Raw genomic sequence first — 15,252 nt, 5'->3', positions numbered from 1 at the left:
GTTCAAAAAACATGTAAAAATACTTACTGCATATGCTACTACAGTAGAACCTCATCAACACTCAAATATGGAACCAAGCCAAAGCCCTATAAGAAAACGAACATCATCAAGAAAGCATGCTTAGCTAGAGAGAATCCTAATTACTATACTTTGGGGAAAAACATTCCTTAAGAGCATGGAAATGTAATAATAATAACAATAATTAGGTTAATTATAGGTCAAAGGGCACACACCCATTTCCTACTAAACAAGAATGTCAACCACAATCACATTTATCAAGAACAATATCCATGATGGAAGGCAAGACTTATTTGGTTACTTCCTCCATATTAGCCACCCAATTGCACGCAACAACACCTGCATTAGTGTAATTTGAATTTATTATCTATTTCAACAAAACAATTTTCTCAAACATTAGTATGACAAGCATACATTCCAAACCAACTAAGATATAGAGAATTCATAATGATACTTATAAATTCCAGCCAAATATATTTTTTATTATGGGAAAATAATGACTTGAATAATGTAGTAAAAGTCTCAAAATTACCACTTATAATATATCATTTAATTCCAACTCTTAAGACAAAAAAAGATAGTTTATCATTCTAATGATTTAAAACAAAAAATATATATCTATTACAAACATTGAAATATAAAATACTCATCAATATTCATTTGAAGCATTGAAATATAAAATACTCATCAATATTCATTCGAAGCATTTCTCTTTATTAGCACAACCACATTAATTATAAATGTGATTGATATATGTCATAACTGTAAATTTTAATTTTTAAAAATTTTAATTATGTATGAATGTTTTTTGGTTTATAAAACAAAGCATCTACTTATAAGCCTCTAATATATCAACATGGATGTTACAACTCCAAAAGGAGAGATGAAGTTCACTGGAATCCCATACTTTCCTACTTCACATGCACCATTCTTTATTAAGCCAATGATGGCGTGCTTTGATGTCGTGTATTCATCAAGCCCAATTGTTGCAAGTTTCATTTCAAGGTTGACTCATTTCATGTTTACACTCATCATTCTATCGAGCTTCTCTGAATCAAACTCCATTGTGCTCTTGCGCTTGCTCTGCTCTGATCTAATTTCTAATTCAAATATTTTTATTTTTTTTAAGTTGTAACACTCAAGAGAAGAGCGTTCCCAGAAATCACAGTCGTAGATGTGGTAATGAGATGAAGCATATTCCGTGAATATTGAATCTTGCTCGTTGATTTAAAAAAAAATGAAATTCCACGAGCCTACATCAACCCTGAGTTGAAATAGATATGCATATATAACTAGCCACATAGTTTAATCACTATAAATATTTTTCACTTTGTTAAAATCCATTTGGTGCATGTAACAATGATTAAGTGATGCAGGTAACGTTGATTAAGCAATGACACTTTGAGGTTGTTTGAAACATGGTATTTACTAAAGGGGATGGAGGATATTTAATTGATTTTAATGTTAAAGTTGATTTTTTCATACACGGATCCAAATGTCAAGATTCAAGATCTTATCTTAAAATGTAGTCTTGTTCAAAAAATTAAGGGATTAGTCAATATTTACGTTTGGGTTTTAAAAATATTCAAATGAAATATAACAATGCTTGGTCCAAAAGGTTGCTTGTAAATGTATGACATCATTATTATTATGAATGAGTAAAAAAATTCTTAAAATTTTGAATATAACAATGCTTGGTCCAAAAGGTTGTTTGTAAATGTATGACACCACTATTATGGTGAATGAGTAAAACAAGTTCTCAAAATTTTAAGCTATTAGCAATCCAAAAAAAGAGAACCTATGTAGCCTCATGATATTAGCCATGAATGATAAGGAATATGTATAGTTTTTTAGTTTCCATGCATATCATGGTCAACATAAATAATAGAGATAACATGTTCAACATAAGTAATAGAGACTAGCCCCAAGGGTTAGCTCAGGTGGTCAAAATCAGTGCCTCGCCATCGGGAGGTCACAGGGTCCAATCTCCCCGAAGCCCTTGGGGTTAGGCCTTGCTAATGGGCAGCGGGGCTAGATTCCCTTCGAGGTCGATTAGCCCAAATTTTTCCATGGACGTAACACCACCCATTGACCAGGGTGTCCGTGAACCACAACCTAAAAAAAGACATAAGTAATAGAGACAACATGGTTAGGGAGTTCATTTGGCTAATTCTAAAAACTTCTAAATCTTTGAATTATTATCTTAGATCATGGTTCAACTTTGTGTTGCTATCATAGATGATGATTCTCCAAGTGCATGCTTTTATATTGATCTAAGGCTAAGTCTATGGATCTTAAAATTATATTATGTCTAGTTTTTATATATCTTAATAATCTTATTAATGAAAATAGTATAATCAATTTTGAATATTATTTACATCAAGAAGAATGCAAGTATTTTAGATATATCACAAAAGATGATATCAACAACATATCTTTACAATAAATTAGAGATTATTTTCTTGTTACTTTTGCTAATAATAAAGTTAAAGGTTAAGTTTAGATGTTATCATTGCCTAATCAACTAAGGGACTAAGATTGTGCATATCATTTTTTTCTCAACCATATAACATGATTCCTCAAATTCGCCCTAAGATAAGATCTTTCTCTCCAAGGGTCAATCCATTATATTTAATAGATCATTAAAGGGAGACCAAAACCAAGATATATATGTAATGGAAGTCTAAAAAGATCTAAATATTGTAATCTTGTCATATTGAGGTAACTCTAGACAAATTTAAATTTAGTGGGAATAATACAATCTGCAATACATTTGTCTCCAAAATCATTCCTAAACTACTCCACACCCTTATGTATCCCTACGAATTCCAAGAGTCTTTGAATTACTAGGAACAAATGAATTCAATTATCTTTTGAAATAGATGTTATAACACTAAAATCACATTCTAAGATATGTCATTGACTATTGTGTAATAAGACACCCCAAACAAAGTACTAAACAAGTAGAAAATTTCTCAAGATATTTGTAAGCTAACTATGTCAAATAAAATTGTGCTTAGATGTCTAAATGTCAATACCAAAAGTGACCTAATATCAATGTAGTCAATCATTGTCAATCATTGTCAACCATGATATTCAACATAGTTAACACAATAAATTGTAGTTAACATATCCAATCTAGACATAGTCAACTTGGCATTGCCAATTACAATGAACTTAGTAGTCAATTATTGTCAACAACTTTATTCAAGCATGGTCCATATGGTCAATAGATTCAACATAGGTTAACACAATATTTCTGAAGTTTACAAAATTTTAAGTATTTTTAAGTACATTGTGATATATTTTGAATCTTTTAATAGTAAGTTCTAACATGATAAAAATTATCTAATTATGTTTCCATATGAGCAAAGATGATGATAAGAAGGGGGAGATGATGAGGACGAGTAGCCTTCAAGTGAAATCGATGTCATGAATATAAAAATTAATGTATGAAATAATCTATTGACTATATATATTATTACAAGATATTGATGAATATAATTTGTTTTCCTTAGCTTCTTGACTTGTAAATTATTTTGAATATTCTATTAGAATAGGTTCATTACAACATATCTTACAATATTTTGAAATCTCTTCCTATATACTATTTTACTTTAGATGTATATTTAATGTTACTAACTTTAAACATGAAATATTAAAATAGTTGAGATCGAATTGAAAGAAACTAAGAAAATAATGTACCATTCACATAGTGAACACAACATGTACCTTAGAAAAACTCAATATGAGGTATGCCTATAAGATGAGGCCTATGCTCTCAAATTTCCTTCTCTATTATGAAATTCATATACAAAGAAACGGTCGCTCACTATGGAGTTGCCATGGACATTGCAACCAATGTGCTAGCTCTAGGATCTTCAACTTCCTATATTTGTCTTAAACATCTCACTCCAATATACTTTACTCAATTATGGAATAATAAATAATGTAATAAGAGTGAAACTCCCCCCTATCCTAGTGGCCTAGAATTTAAGATGGATTGATAGTAATATAGGCCTAGGATTAGGGTTTTACATGCATGAACCTTTATTAATGTTTGGGTTTTGGACCTTATAGAATATTATTGAAAGTCCAAATGTGACTAGCTCCTATTATATGAGTAATATGAACTAACATGGCATCCACTAGATATCATAGTGAACAATAAGATAGGTTAAATCGTGTGAGACATAACTTTGCATATGCCTAATTGAGGTGATCTTTGCACCATTGGAAAACTCTTATTGTTTAGAACAATATTAAGATGTTGGAACTTTGTCTATAAAGATTTAACAAAAAAACATTTAAAAACTTAAATGAGCTTTAGCAGGTTCTAGACCTCTAATTACTAAACCCAAACATGCCCCTAAAACAAGCCATACAACTCAATAGCTCCAAATTTTCCACCCATAAAACACCAAAATAGATGACAAAATTATATAATGATCCATTTCATATCACTCTTATTTCAAAACTCCTAACATTTAAAGTTTCATGTTGCGTATATCTTTTTATATACAAGCATATTCTTCATGGTTATATTTTTCAATATTCTCTTTAGAACTAGTTTTATTTTTCAATAAAAAATTATTTTTAGCTTGGTGCTGGTTTATTTTTTCTTTTGAGATAATAACAAAGATCTCTAACTTCACACTCTTGCAATATATTTACATTGGACATAATTTCAATCCTATTAACTCATATATATATATATATGAAATTTTTAATAATCATTTTATAGATTCAAGGAATTCCAATAATAACACAAGTAAACATTTATGTCATCATTTTTATAAATAAAAAGTACTACATTATCATATAATTAACGACTAATATTGTCAGGTAAACCTGAATATATTACAATGTAATTAACTGCTAATATTGTTCTCTATATATATTAATTAGATATTATTTTTTCTAAAATCTTCTAGTAAAAGAATGTAAAACAAAGCTATAAGATAAATTGTAGATGAGGAAATGACAAATTAATGTTCACTCCGAAATGATAAGATAGAATATTACACAATGATAAGGACAATATAAAAGTTGAAGTCACGAAAATTAACGATGTTTTAAAAAAAGGGTCAATAATTTCACTAAAATGTTGTAGAAGTTAATCATTTCAAAACCTTTAAAAAATGTTAAAATAACCAATAATGGTTGTGTTCATTGCACCCGGGGGAAATGACCAAGAATGTGGCATTTGAATGCTAATTAGCTCACAAACGCCTTATTTGGAAGGGTTGAAGTCACAAGATATGGTCTCATATTATTAAATTTCAAACAATGTACTCATGTCGAATCGCCATGAGATTCGAAGATAATTTCGCGTCATTGAAGTCATGAAGATTTGTATGTTGTAAAGATTATCATGGTTACGTAAAAATATCATCTTAAAAATGTTCATGTTATTGTTTAAGTTTTACATACATCATGTTTTAGGTGATTTGATGTAAAGCGCGTAATTTTATTAATTTTTTAATAATGTTGAGTAATTTATTTTTTAATTTAGTAATATTTTCATAATCTTAAGATTTCTATTTGTTGTAGTTTGCTATTACATAAACCAAATCAATAATAAAATAAAATATTCCAAATAAATAAATAAAGTATAATAACCATATACAAATATTAAGTTCATGTTATTTATGATCACTACCTATCATCTTGAAACTATGATGTTCAAAGACAATCATGAATATTTCTATGTTGTAAAGATTATCATTTTTACATAAAATATCATCTTAAAAATGTGTTTTGTTGAACAGGTTGTTATTGTTTTAGTTTACTAACATCATGTCTATGCAATTTAATGCAAAGTGTTGCATGTGTAATTTGATTTAATTTTTTAATAATATTGATGATTTTTATTTTATTTTTTATTTTAAAATTTTTAATTTAATAATATTTTCATTAATCACATAATTAGAGATACATTTTTGCTAGGATTCCTATTGTTGTGGCTTGTCATTGGGGAAACCAAACCAATGAAAAAATAGGAGATCTTGAACCGAAAAAAGTATAACAAAAATATACAAAATTAAAGTTTATGCCATCTATGTTGGTTTCCCATCCTGAAAGGCCAATCTTACTACCAAAAAAGACTACAAACTATGCTAATTAACCTGATAACAAACCAACTAATAGCAAAACATGCATAGCTATCTAAATAAACAAAAAAGTAGAAAGCTTCTTGAGGATGCATAGCAGCATTGTAAGCCAATGAAGCCATATCAAGACGAGGTAGAAACCTCTATAGGAGTTCGGTCTACAGGGTTGTTCAGAAGTCCCTTGTCACAAGCCAGAGTTACTTCTACATGATTCATTTGTTCATCCATATTTCTATGTTCTATTTGCATCTTGTCCAACTATAACATAATCTTTTGCTTGGCTTAGTTTCTCTTACAGAGAACCTTACATTATTATAGGTCAATGGTGTATAAGTATTGGTTTTGGCACCCTTGGGTGTGCCCTAGGTCTAGCACTCATTTTGTTGGGAATGTTAAAAATTTAACATCTCTGTGTTAAGAATGATCCATTATCACATCTGCTTCTACATACTCAATTTCCTCTTGATTTTTTTTATGGACTTTGAGCATGATCAATTCGGGCTAATGCCTGAGCCCATAGGGGGGCTCAAGAGCTACCTGAATTGTCACAATTACTAGAGCCCCTACAACAGTGAGCACAATATTGTGTCATGGATGTTGAGGTAGGGAGGAAGTTGGACAAAAATAATATTGAGTATTAAAAATATAAAATGGTTTACTTTTAAAAGATATCTGAAAAATCCTAATCCCCTAAAGGAGTATATTATTTATATTTTAAGACAATAATGAGCCCACTAAAATGGATATAACAAATTTAAGTTGGTGATTCATAATTGGTTTGATCCAAAGAAATTTGATTTCATTATGGGTATATAATTTTCATATCGATTTAATGAAATGTATTAATTAGCATGATAATTGTCATGTGTAAAATTAAGAAGATAACTTTGTAATTCACACACGCACACACATATACATAACAATATGATGGTAGTGATAATTATGCACATGATTAACATCCAATGAGATCAAATTTGATTTATTGAACCTTACAAAAGGTAAGGAATTACTTGATTTTCTTTAGAATTGTTGGAAATACTGTGTGTGTGTGTGGGGGGGGGGGGGTGAATCAATATTTCTTTTTAATTGTTCTTCTTATCACCAAAACATACATACATACATACATACATACATACATACATATACATATATATATATATATATATATGGAACACAAAAATAGATAGCTGAAATAAATGCTTTTATAAACACAAACAGTGCAACGAAATAAATACAATATATAACTGGTTGCAATTAGTTGCCAAGCACCAACTTGGACTTTTGTGAGGCTTCAACCTCCAGAGCACCAACTTTTTTCTTCCAAGGCATAGTTCTGCACTTAGGAGCACCAACTCCCAAGGATTCCAGTCCCTTAAGTTCTGAGGCTCCAACCCTGTGGGCTCCAACCCAAACCTGGTATAAACTGTTTTGCTGTAGTTCTCTGCTCCCAAACCTGCTGAGCTTCTGCTTCACTCCTGTTCTCCTGCCTCTCCTGCCTCTGCCTGAACTTTTGCTTCCTCTCACACTGATTTTTCGCACACACTTCCTTGTTTTTTTTTTGTTTTTGTATTCCTGATGCCTCTGACTGTTCGTTTCCGCTTCCCATTGGCTCTTCAGCTTCCTTAACGCTCGTTGTAGTTTCCTCTGGCTCGCTTGATCCTTAGTCGTTATGGCTTGCTCTGCGTTGGCTTGCTTCTTCGGCTTCCTGATCCTTTGGCTTCCTCTGTCAATCAGGATGGACCCACATGCCACGTCCCAGTCACAATCGCAATCGGCTTTCGTTCAGGCCTCCTGAACTATTGAAACTGTTATCATAAGCCTTTTGGCCTAAAAAACCCCGTGCAATACAATTATTCTTATACCACAAGCAGTATTTCAGAAGGGCCTAAAGCAGGAACTGGTATTCAGTGGATGGCTTCCGATTCCACTCTGCAGGTGACACGTAGTAGCGGGAAGGAAGAGGATACCGCTTTTTTGGGCGGGTACTCCTCGAGCTATATGTCCACCTAAAATATATGTAGACCATTGGATCTACAAAGATGATCAACGGTGGAGGGTCAGATGCTCAGGTAATGCGGACCCACCTTTTCATGGTCGCAAATGTAATACACGAGAACATATGAACAAATGACCAAAACGCTAAAAGGGTGGACTTCAAATTCATTTCGCCCACATTTATACCTTTATCGGGTCCGTTCTGTATATCGCAATCGACGCTTTCAGGGGTGAAAGGCCTTAAACACTTGCGATGTGTCGGATGCGACACAGCAATAGACTAAACTACAATGTTGCATCGGGTCCACAACATTCATCGCAATCGGCGCTTGCAGGAGGACAACCCTTTGGGTATTATTGCGATGGGCAGATGCGATATATCATTAAACCATTGCATAATGTTGCAACGAGTCTGCACATATCGTAGTTATATGATATTTATACATATAATGCAAATTTGCATGGTTTAACATGCCAAGGCTTAGAGCCCGAAAAGTTGAAATACACAAAAAAACATGCTTCGGAACACTTTTGGCGGACTTCACGGTTTATGCACCCGAACTTATATGTTCTGTTGGGTCCGCACATATATGTCGCTATCGGGGGTTTGGGGTGATGGCACATAATCGAATCGTCGATTATCATATCGCCAATATACATATCTTTCTCCGCTCCGATAGTGTATTCCAATATAACTAAGTCTTCCGCCTCCGATAGTGTAAATGGCATATATATATGTGTTTGTGCCTCCGATAGTGTATTTATATATACACTATATTGCTCCCGATAGCTCCCGATAGTGTATTCTTTGGCATTCATTGCTCTGATAGCTCTGTTTGCTTCCTCCGATGGCTCTGTCTGCTCTTTGCTCCTCTGATAGCTCTGTTTGCTCCTCTGATGGCTCTGTCTGCTCCTCTTGGCTCCTCTGATAGCTCTGTTTGCTCCTCTGATGGCTCTGTTTGCTCCTCTTGGCTCCTCGAATATTGCCATATTGACATCAATGACAATCTATGTCAACAATCTCCCCCTTTGTTATTGATGGCAATATTCTTCTTCTCTCCCCCTTTGACATCAATGGCAAAGGAATGCATATGGACTCCCCCTGTCGAACTGCTCCCCCTGTCGAACTGCTCCCCCTGTAGAACTACTCCCCCTGTCCTGCAACATCTTTATGAATGAACTTGAGTGATGCTAAAGAAATAACCCCCATCTTTTGACGAAGATGTTCAAATGCTTCTCGAGGAAGAGGTTTTGTGAAAATATCAGCTATCTGCTCCTTAGTATTGATATATTCCAAGATGATGTTTTGTTTAGCTACTTGTTCACAAAGGAAATGATACTTGATTGGTATATGTTTGGTCTTTGAGTGCATCACTAGATTTTTGTTGAGACTAATAGCACTTGTGTTATCACAATAGATGGTAATTGGTTGATCTGTACCTATGTTGACATCTTTTAGAGCTTCCTTCATCCATAGTATTTGAGTACAATAGTCTGTTGTAGCTATATACTCGGCTTCGGCTGTGGATAATGATATGGATGTCTGTTTTTTGCTGAGCCAAGATACTAAACAGTCTCCTAGGAAGAATGCATTTCCACTAGTACTTTTCCGATCATCTACACTTCCGGCCCAATCAGCATCGGTGTATGTAGTTACAGTCAGTGTTGAGCTCTTAGGGTACCAAAGACCGAAATCAGGAGTTCCTTTCAGATATCTAAGAATTCTTTTTACAGCTAACAAATGGGATTGTTTAGGAGCAGATTGAAATCTTCCCACCATTCCTACTGCCTGCATTATGTCGGGTCTTGTAGCAGTTAAGTACAGAAGGGCTCCAATTATTGACCTATAATTGGTTGCATATGCTGGAGGGGAGTCATCATCTTTGCTCAATTTGCAATTTGTGGTCATAGGTGTGCTCATGGGTGCACAGTCTTCCATTCCATATCTTTTAAGCATGTCTTTAAGATATTTGGCTTGAGATATAAACAATCCTACTCTGGTTTGAGATACTTGTAGTCCAAGGAAGTGAGATAACTCTCCTATCATTGACATCTCGAATTCTCTTGACATGTTTTGAGAAAATTCATGGCTCATTTCATCATTATTGCTAGCAAAAATCAGATCATCAACATAAACAAGTGTGACTAGTAACTTACCTTCATCCGTCTTTATGTAGAGATTACTTCCTGCCACTCCCTTCTTGAAGCCTTGTTGTTGTAGATAGTGATCCAATCTTGCATACCAAGCTCTGGGAGCTTGTTTCAACCCATATAATGCCTTTTTCAACTTACAGACTAAGTCTTTTCCTTTTGTTAGATCAAACCCTTCTGGTTGCTCCATGTAGACTTCTTCCTTGAGTTCCCCATTCAGAAATGTTGATTTTACGTCCATTTGATATATTTTGAATCCTTTTGAGCAAGCAAATGCCAAGAACATCCTGATAGCTTCCATACGAACTACTGGTGCAAATGTCTCTTCAAAGTCAATTCCTTCAATTTGTGAATAGCCTTTGCAAACAAGCCTTGCCTTGTTTCTGATAACTTGTCCATCTTCATTCATTTTATTTTTGAATACCCACTTGGTTCCTATTATGTTTTTGTCCTTTGGACGAGGTACCAGCTCCCATGTCTCGTTCTTCTCAATTTGGGACATTTCTTCTTCCATGGCTTTATGAGGATCCTTGCTTGTGCAAATGTTTCTGGTTCTATCATGGATAGAAGAGCAATAACGTTTCTCTTTGGTGTAACTATCATCCTTCTTCGGGTTTGCATCCCTTCATCTCTATTGCCAATAATCTGCTCTTCTGGATGATATTTCTAGAGAAACTTCATCTTTGAAGGGGTATGAGGTGGTTCTTTTTCCTCTTCTTCTTCTTCCTGATCTATTTCTTCTTCTTTAGGTTCTTCTTCTTCAATGAGAGGATCATCTTCATGTTCTTCAATTTCTTTTTCTGGAAGATCTTCATCAATCTTTACATCAATGCTTTCCACTATTTTCTTTAGTCGAAAATTGTAGCACTTGTAGGCTTTGCTCCGTGTAGAGTATCCAAGGAATATCCCTTCATCAACCCGAGAATCAAACTTTCCTGGTGAGCCATCATTGATTTTTATGAAGCACTTGCTTCCAAAGATCTTGAAGTACTTTACTAAAGCAGATCTTCCTTTCCATAATTCATAAGAAGTTTTTTCACAATTTGGTCTTAATTGAGTTCGATTCAAGGTATAGACAGTTGTCCCAACTGCTTCTCTCCAGAATTTTGGCTGCAAGTCTGCTGCTAATAACATTGTTCTTGCCATTTCTTGAACTGTTCGGTTTCTTCTTTCAACTACCCCATTTTTCTAGGGTGTTCTGGCAACAGAGAATTCTCTTTTAATTCCATGTATATTACAAAACTCATTAAATTCTTTTGATGTGAATTCTCCCCCTCTATCTATTCTGAGGCACTTAATTTTTGAGTCCTTTTCATTTTCTACAAGTGCTTTTAGATTCTTAAAACACTCAAATGTTTCATATTTATATTTTATAAAATATATCCACATCATTCTAGTATAGTCATCAACAAATAAAACAAAGTACCTTTCTCCTTGGAGTGCCTGATTTCTAGTTGGTCCACATAAATCAGCATGGATGATCTCCAAGGGCTTTGATGTAGAGAGCTCCTTGATCTTGTGGTTGGTTCTGGTTTGCTTTCCATGTTGACAGGGACCACATACTCCTTGATTTGGTTTGAATAGCCTTGGGATGTCTCATACAACTTTAATCTTGCTAATATTGATCAGATTTTCGAAGCTTGTATGTCCAAGTCGCTTGTGCCACAACCAACTTTCATCTGTCTAACTCAGGTAGCATTTATTTTCTTGAATCTTGTTCAGAATGTAAATGTTGTCTGGTGTTCTAACCCCTTTCGCCACAAGTTACCTTGAGGAAGAGTCCCTTATTTCACAGTCTTTGGTGCTAAAGACAACATTATGTCCTTGATCATAGATTTGGCTGACACTCAAGAGGTTGTGTTTGAGCCCGTCTACTAGCAGAGCATCTTGAGCTTTTCCTTTTCCATTGATGAGAGTAATAGTTCCTTTTCCCGCAATTCTGCCAGATCCACTTCCAAAGGATACATTTCCTTCCTTTTTGCTCAATGAGACAAACTTCCTTTTGTCCCCTGTCATGTGTCTGGAGCACCCACTATCCACAAACCAATGATTTTCATTATTTTGAGCAATAGAGCTAGGCCACATTTATCCATGTCGGGATTCTCACTACTTGTTTTTCCTCTTTTGAGTGGGTATTTTTGTTCAAAGTGTCCATTATTGTAGCATAATGAAATCAGATCAAATTTGGTCAAGGGATTAAACGAATTGAAGGTTTTGATTTGTCCCTGCCTTTTGGGGCCATATGGTTTGATTATTTGATCCTTTAGCTTTGGTGTTTCACTCTTGCGAGCCATGTAATGTCTGGCTTGATGACTAAAGTTTTTACAATGAAAATAATGTCCAATAAAGATAGTTTTGTACCTGTTGTAGTAGCCACGGTTTGAGTCAATTTCCCTCCTTGGAACTACTCCTACTTCATTCTTTGGATTTGAGATGGACCTTTGATGGAATACTGACTTGTATTTGCTATAGTATCCATGATTCAAATCCACTTATTCTTTGAAGTTATTCTCTCTTCATTCTTTGGATCTGGGATGCGCCTTTGATGACATACTTTTTCTTCTTTTGGGTTGCTGAAAAGTGCATCAGCATAGCTTTTCGCACTATTCTTAGTGCTTGATGATTCTCCTTTAAAACCTATTCCAGACTTGTCATGTTGAGGTTTTTGACTTTTCAGGATAGTCTCAAGTATTTCAGAGCTTTTCCAACCTTTTTTAACTTGCTCCAATTCCTTCCTCAGAGATACTATTTCGGGTTCACATTTTTCGCAAGTCTCTTCTTTTTCTTTTAGCTTTGTTTCCAAGAGATCTTATCTTCTTCTTGTTTCCTCATTTTCTACCTTGAGAGAAATGATTTTATTTCGTAATTTCTCATTCTCTTCAATGGCACTTATTAACAGTTCATCTACATTTCCTTCTAGCCCTGAGTCATCATCATTTGTCAATGCCATGAATAATGTTTCTTGGCTTTCATCATGGTCACTTTCCTCATCTAATTTCTTTTTGATGACTACAAATTCATCCTCATCGGACTCATCTTGATTCGAGAAGAAGTTCTTCTTATTGATCCCTTTCTTTTTGTATACCCTTCTTTTAGAATTTCCTTCATCATCACTATCATGTTTATGAGGAAATTTTGCAGCATAATGACCTATATTTCCACATTTGAAACAGATAAGAGGGTACTTACCTTTTAGCTTAGATCCTTTCTTCAGCTTTCATACAAATTGAGCGAATTCGGATTCCACATCTGAGTCATCACTACAATCATTCCTTTCTTTCCCCTTCTTTGATTTTGAGGCCTTGAATGCTGCATCTTTGGAGCTTGGGCCACCTTTTCTCATCTAATAGGAGTGAGGATTCCATGGAGTTCATCCATCTTGAGAGCATCCAAATCCTTTGCTTCTTCTATGGCGCTTATTTTGGAGTCAAATCTATCTAGAAGAGATCTTAAGACCTTTTGAACAATGGTACTTTCTTCAATCTTTTCGTCCAATCCTTTAATAGAATTGACCACTTCAGCTACTCGAAGGAAGTATGATGAAATATCTTCTTCATCTTCCATATTCAGACTTTCAAATTGCCTTCCATGAGTTTGAAGCTTTTCCTTCTTGACTTTTGAGTCCCCATCGTATAAGCCAACTAGCTTATCCCACATTTCTTTGGCAGAGTTATAATTCATGACTTTTGTAAACTCAGAATCAGTGATTCCACTAGCGATGAAGTTAAAGGCTTTTGCATTTGAAATGTAGGATTTCCTCTTGTCTTGATTTGTTGGAACAGTGGTAGGAATTTGGTACTCATTTAGAATGAAATGCCAGAATTCAGGTCCAAGGGACATTAAGTAGTAGGTCATTCTCTTTTTCCAGAAACCAAAGTTAGTGTCGTTGAACAGAGGAGGTTTTCCTGGTACTTCGTGATTTCTCATCATGACTATGAATCCTTCTTCAAGTTGTTGCACTAAAATGAAGAAGCCCGCTCTAATACCAATTGTTGGAAATACTGAGAGGGGGGGTGAATTAGTATTTCTTTTTAATTGTTCATTTTATCACCAAAACACACACATATATATATATATATATATGGAACATAGAAATAGATAGCTCAAATAAATGCTTTTATTAACACAAACAGTGCAATGAAATAAACACAACATATAACTGGTTGCAATCAGTTGCCAAGCACCAACTTGGACTTTTGTGAGGGTCCAACCTCTAGAGAACCAATTCTGTTCTTCCATGGCAATAGTTCTGCACTTAGGAGCACCAACTCCCAAGGATTCTAGTCCCTTCAGTTCTGAGGCTCCAACCCAAACCTGGTATAAACTATTTTGTTGTAGTTCTTTGCTCCCAAACCTACTGAGCTTCTGCTGCCTCTGCCTGAACTTTTGCTTCCTCTCACACTAATTTTTCGCACACACTTCCTTGATTCCTGATGCCTCTGACTGTTCGTTTCCACTTCCCACTAGCTCTTCAGCTTCTTCAATGCTCATTGTAGTTTCCCCTGGCTCGCTTGATCCTCAGTCGTTGTGGCTTCCTTTGCGTTGGCTTTCTTCTTCGGCTTCCCAATCCTTTGGCTTCCTCTGTCAATCAGGATGGACCCACATGCCACATCCCAGTCGCAATCGCAATCAGCTTTCGTTCAGGCCTCCTGAACTATTGGAACTATTATCATAAGCCTTTTGGCCTGAAAAACCCCATGCAATACAATTATTCTTATACCACAAGTGGTATTTCGGAAGGTCCTGAAGTGGAATCTGGTATTCAGCAGATGGCTTCCGATTCCACTCGGCAGGCGACACGTAGCAACAGGAAGGAAGAGGATACCGCTTTTTCAGGTGGGTATTCCTCGAGATAATGTCCACATGAAATATATGTAGACCGTTGGATCTACAAAGAGATGATCAATGGTAGAGGTTTGGATTCTCAGGTAATGTGGGCCCGCCTTTTCATGGTCACAAATGTAATACATGTGAA

The sequence above is a fragment of the Pinus tabuliformis genome, chromosome 7 (assembly GCF_031772625.1).
Source record: "Pinus tabuliformis cultivar Carrire ecotype Pingquan chromosome 7, CPIR1, whole genome shotgun sequence".
Taxonomy (NCBI): Eukaryota; Viridiplantae; Streptophyta; class Pinopsida; order Pinales; family Pinaceae; genus Pinus; species Pinus tabuliformis.
This window is presented reverse-complemented; position numbering follows the sequence as displayed.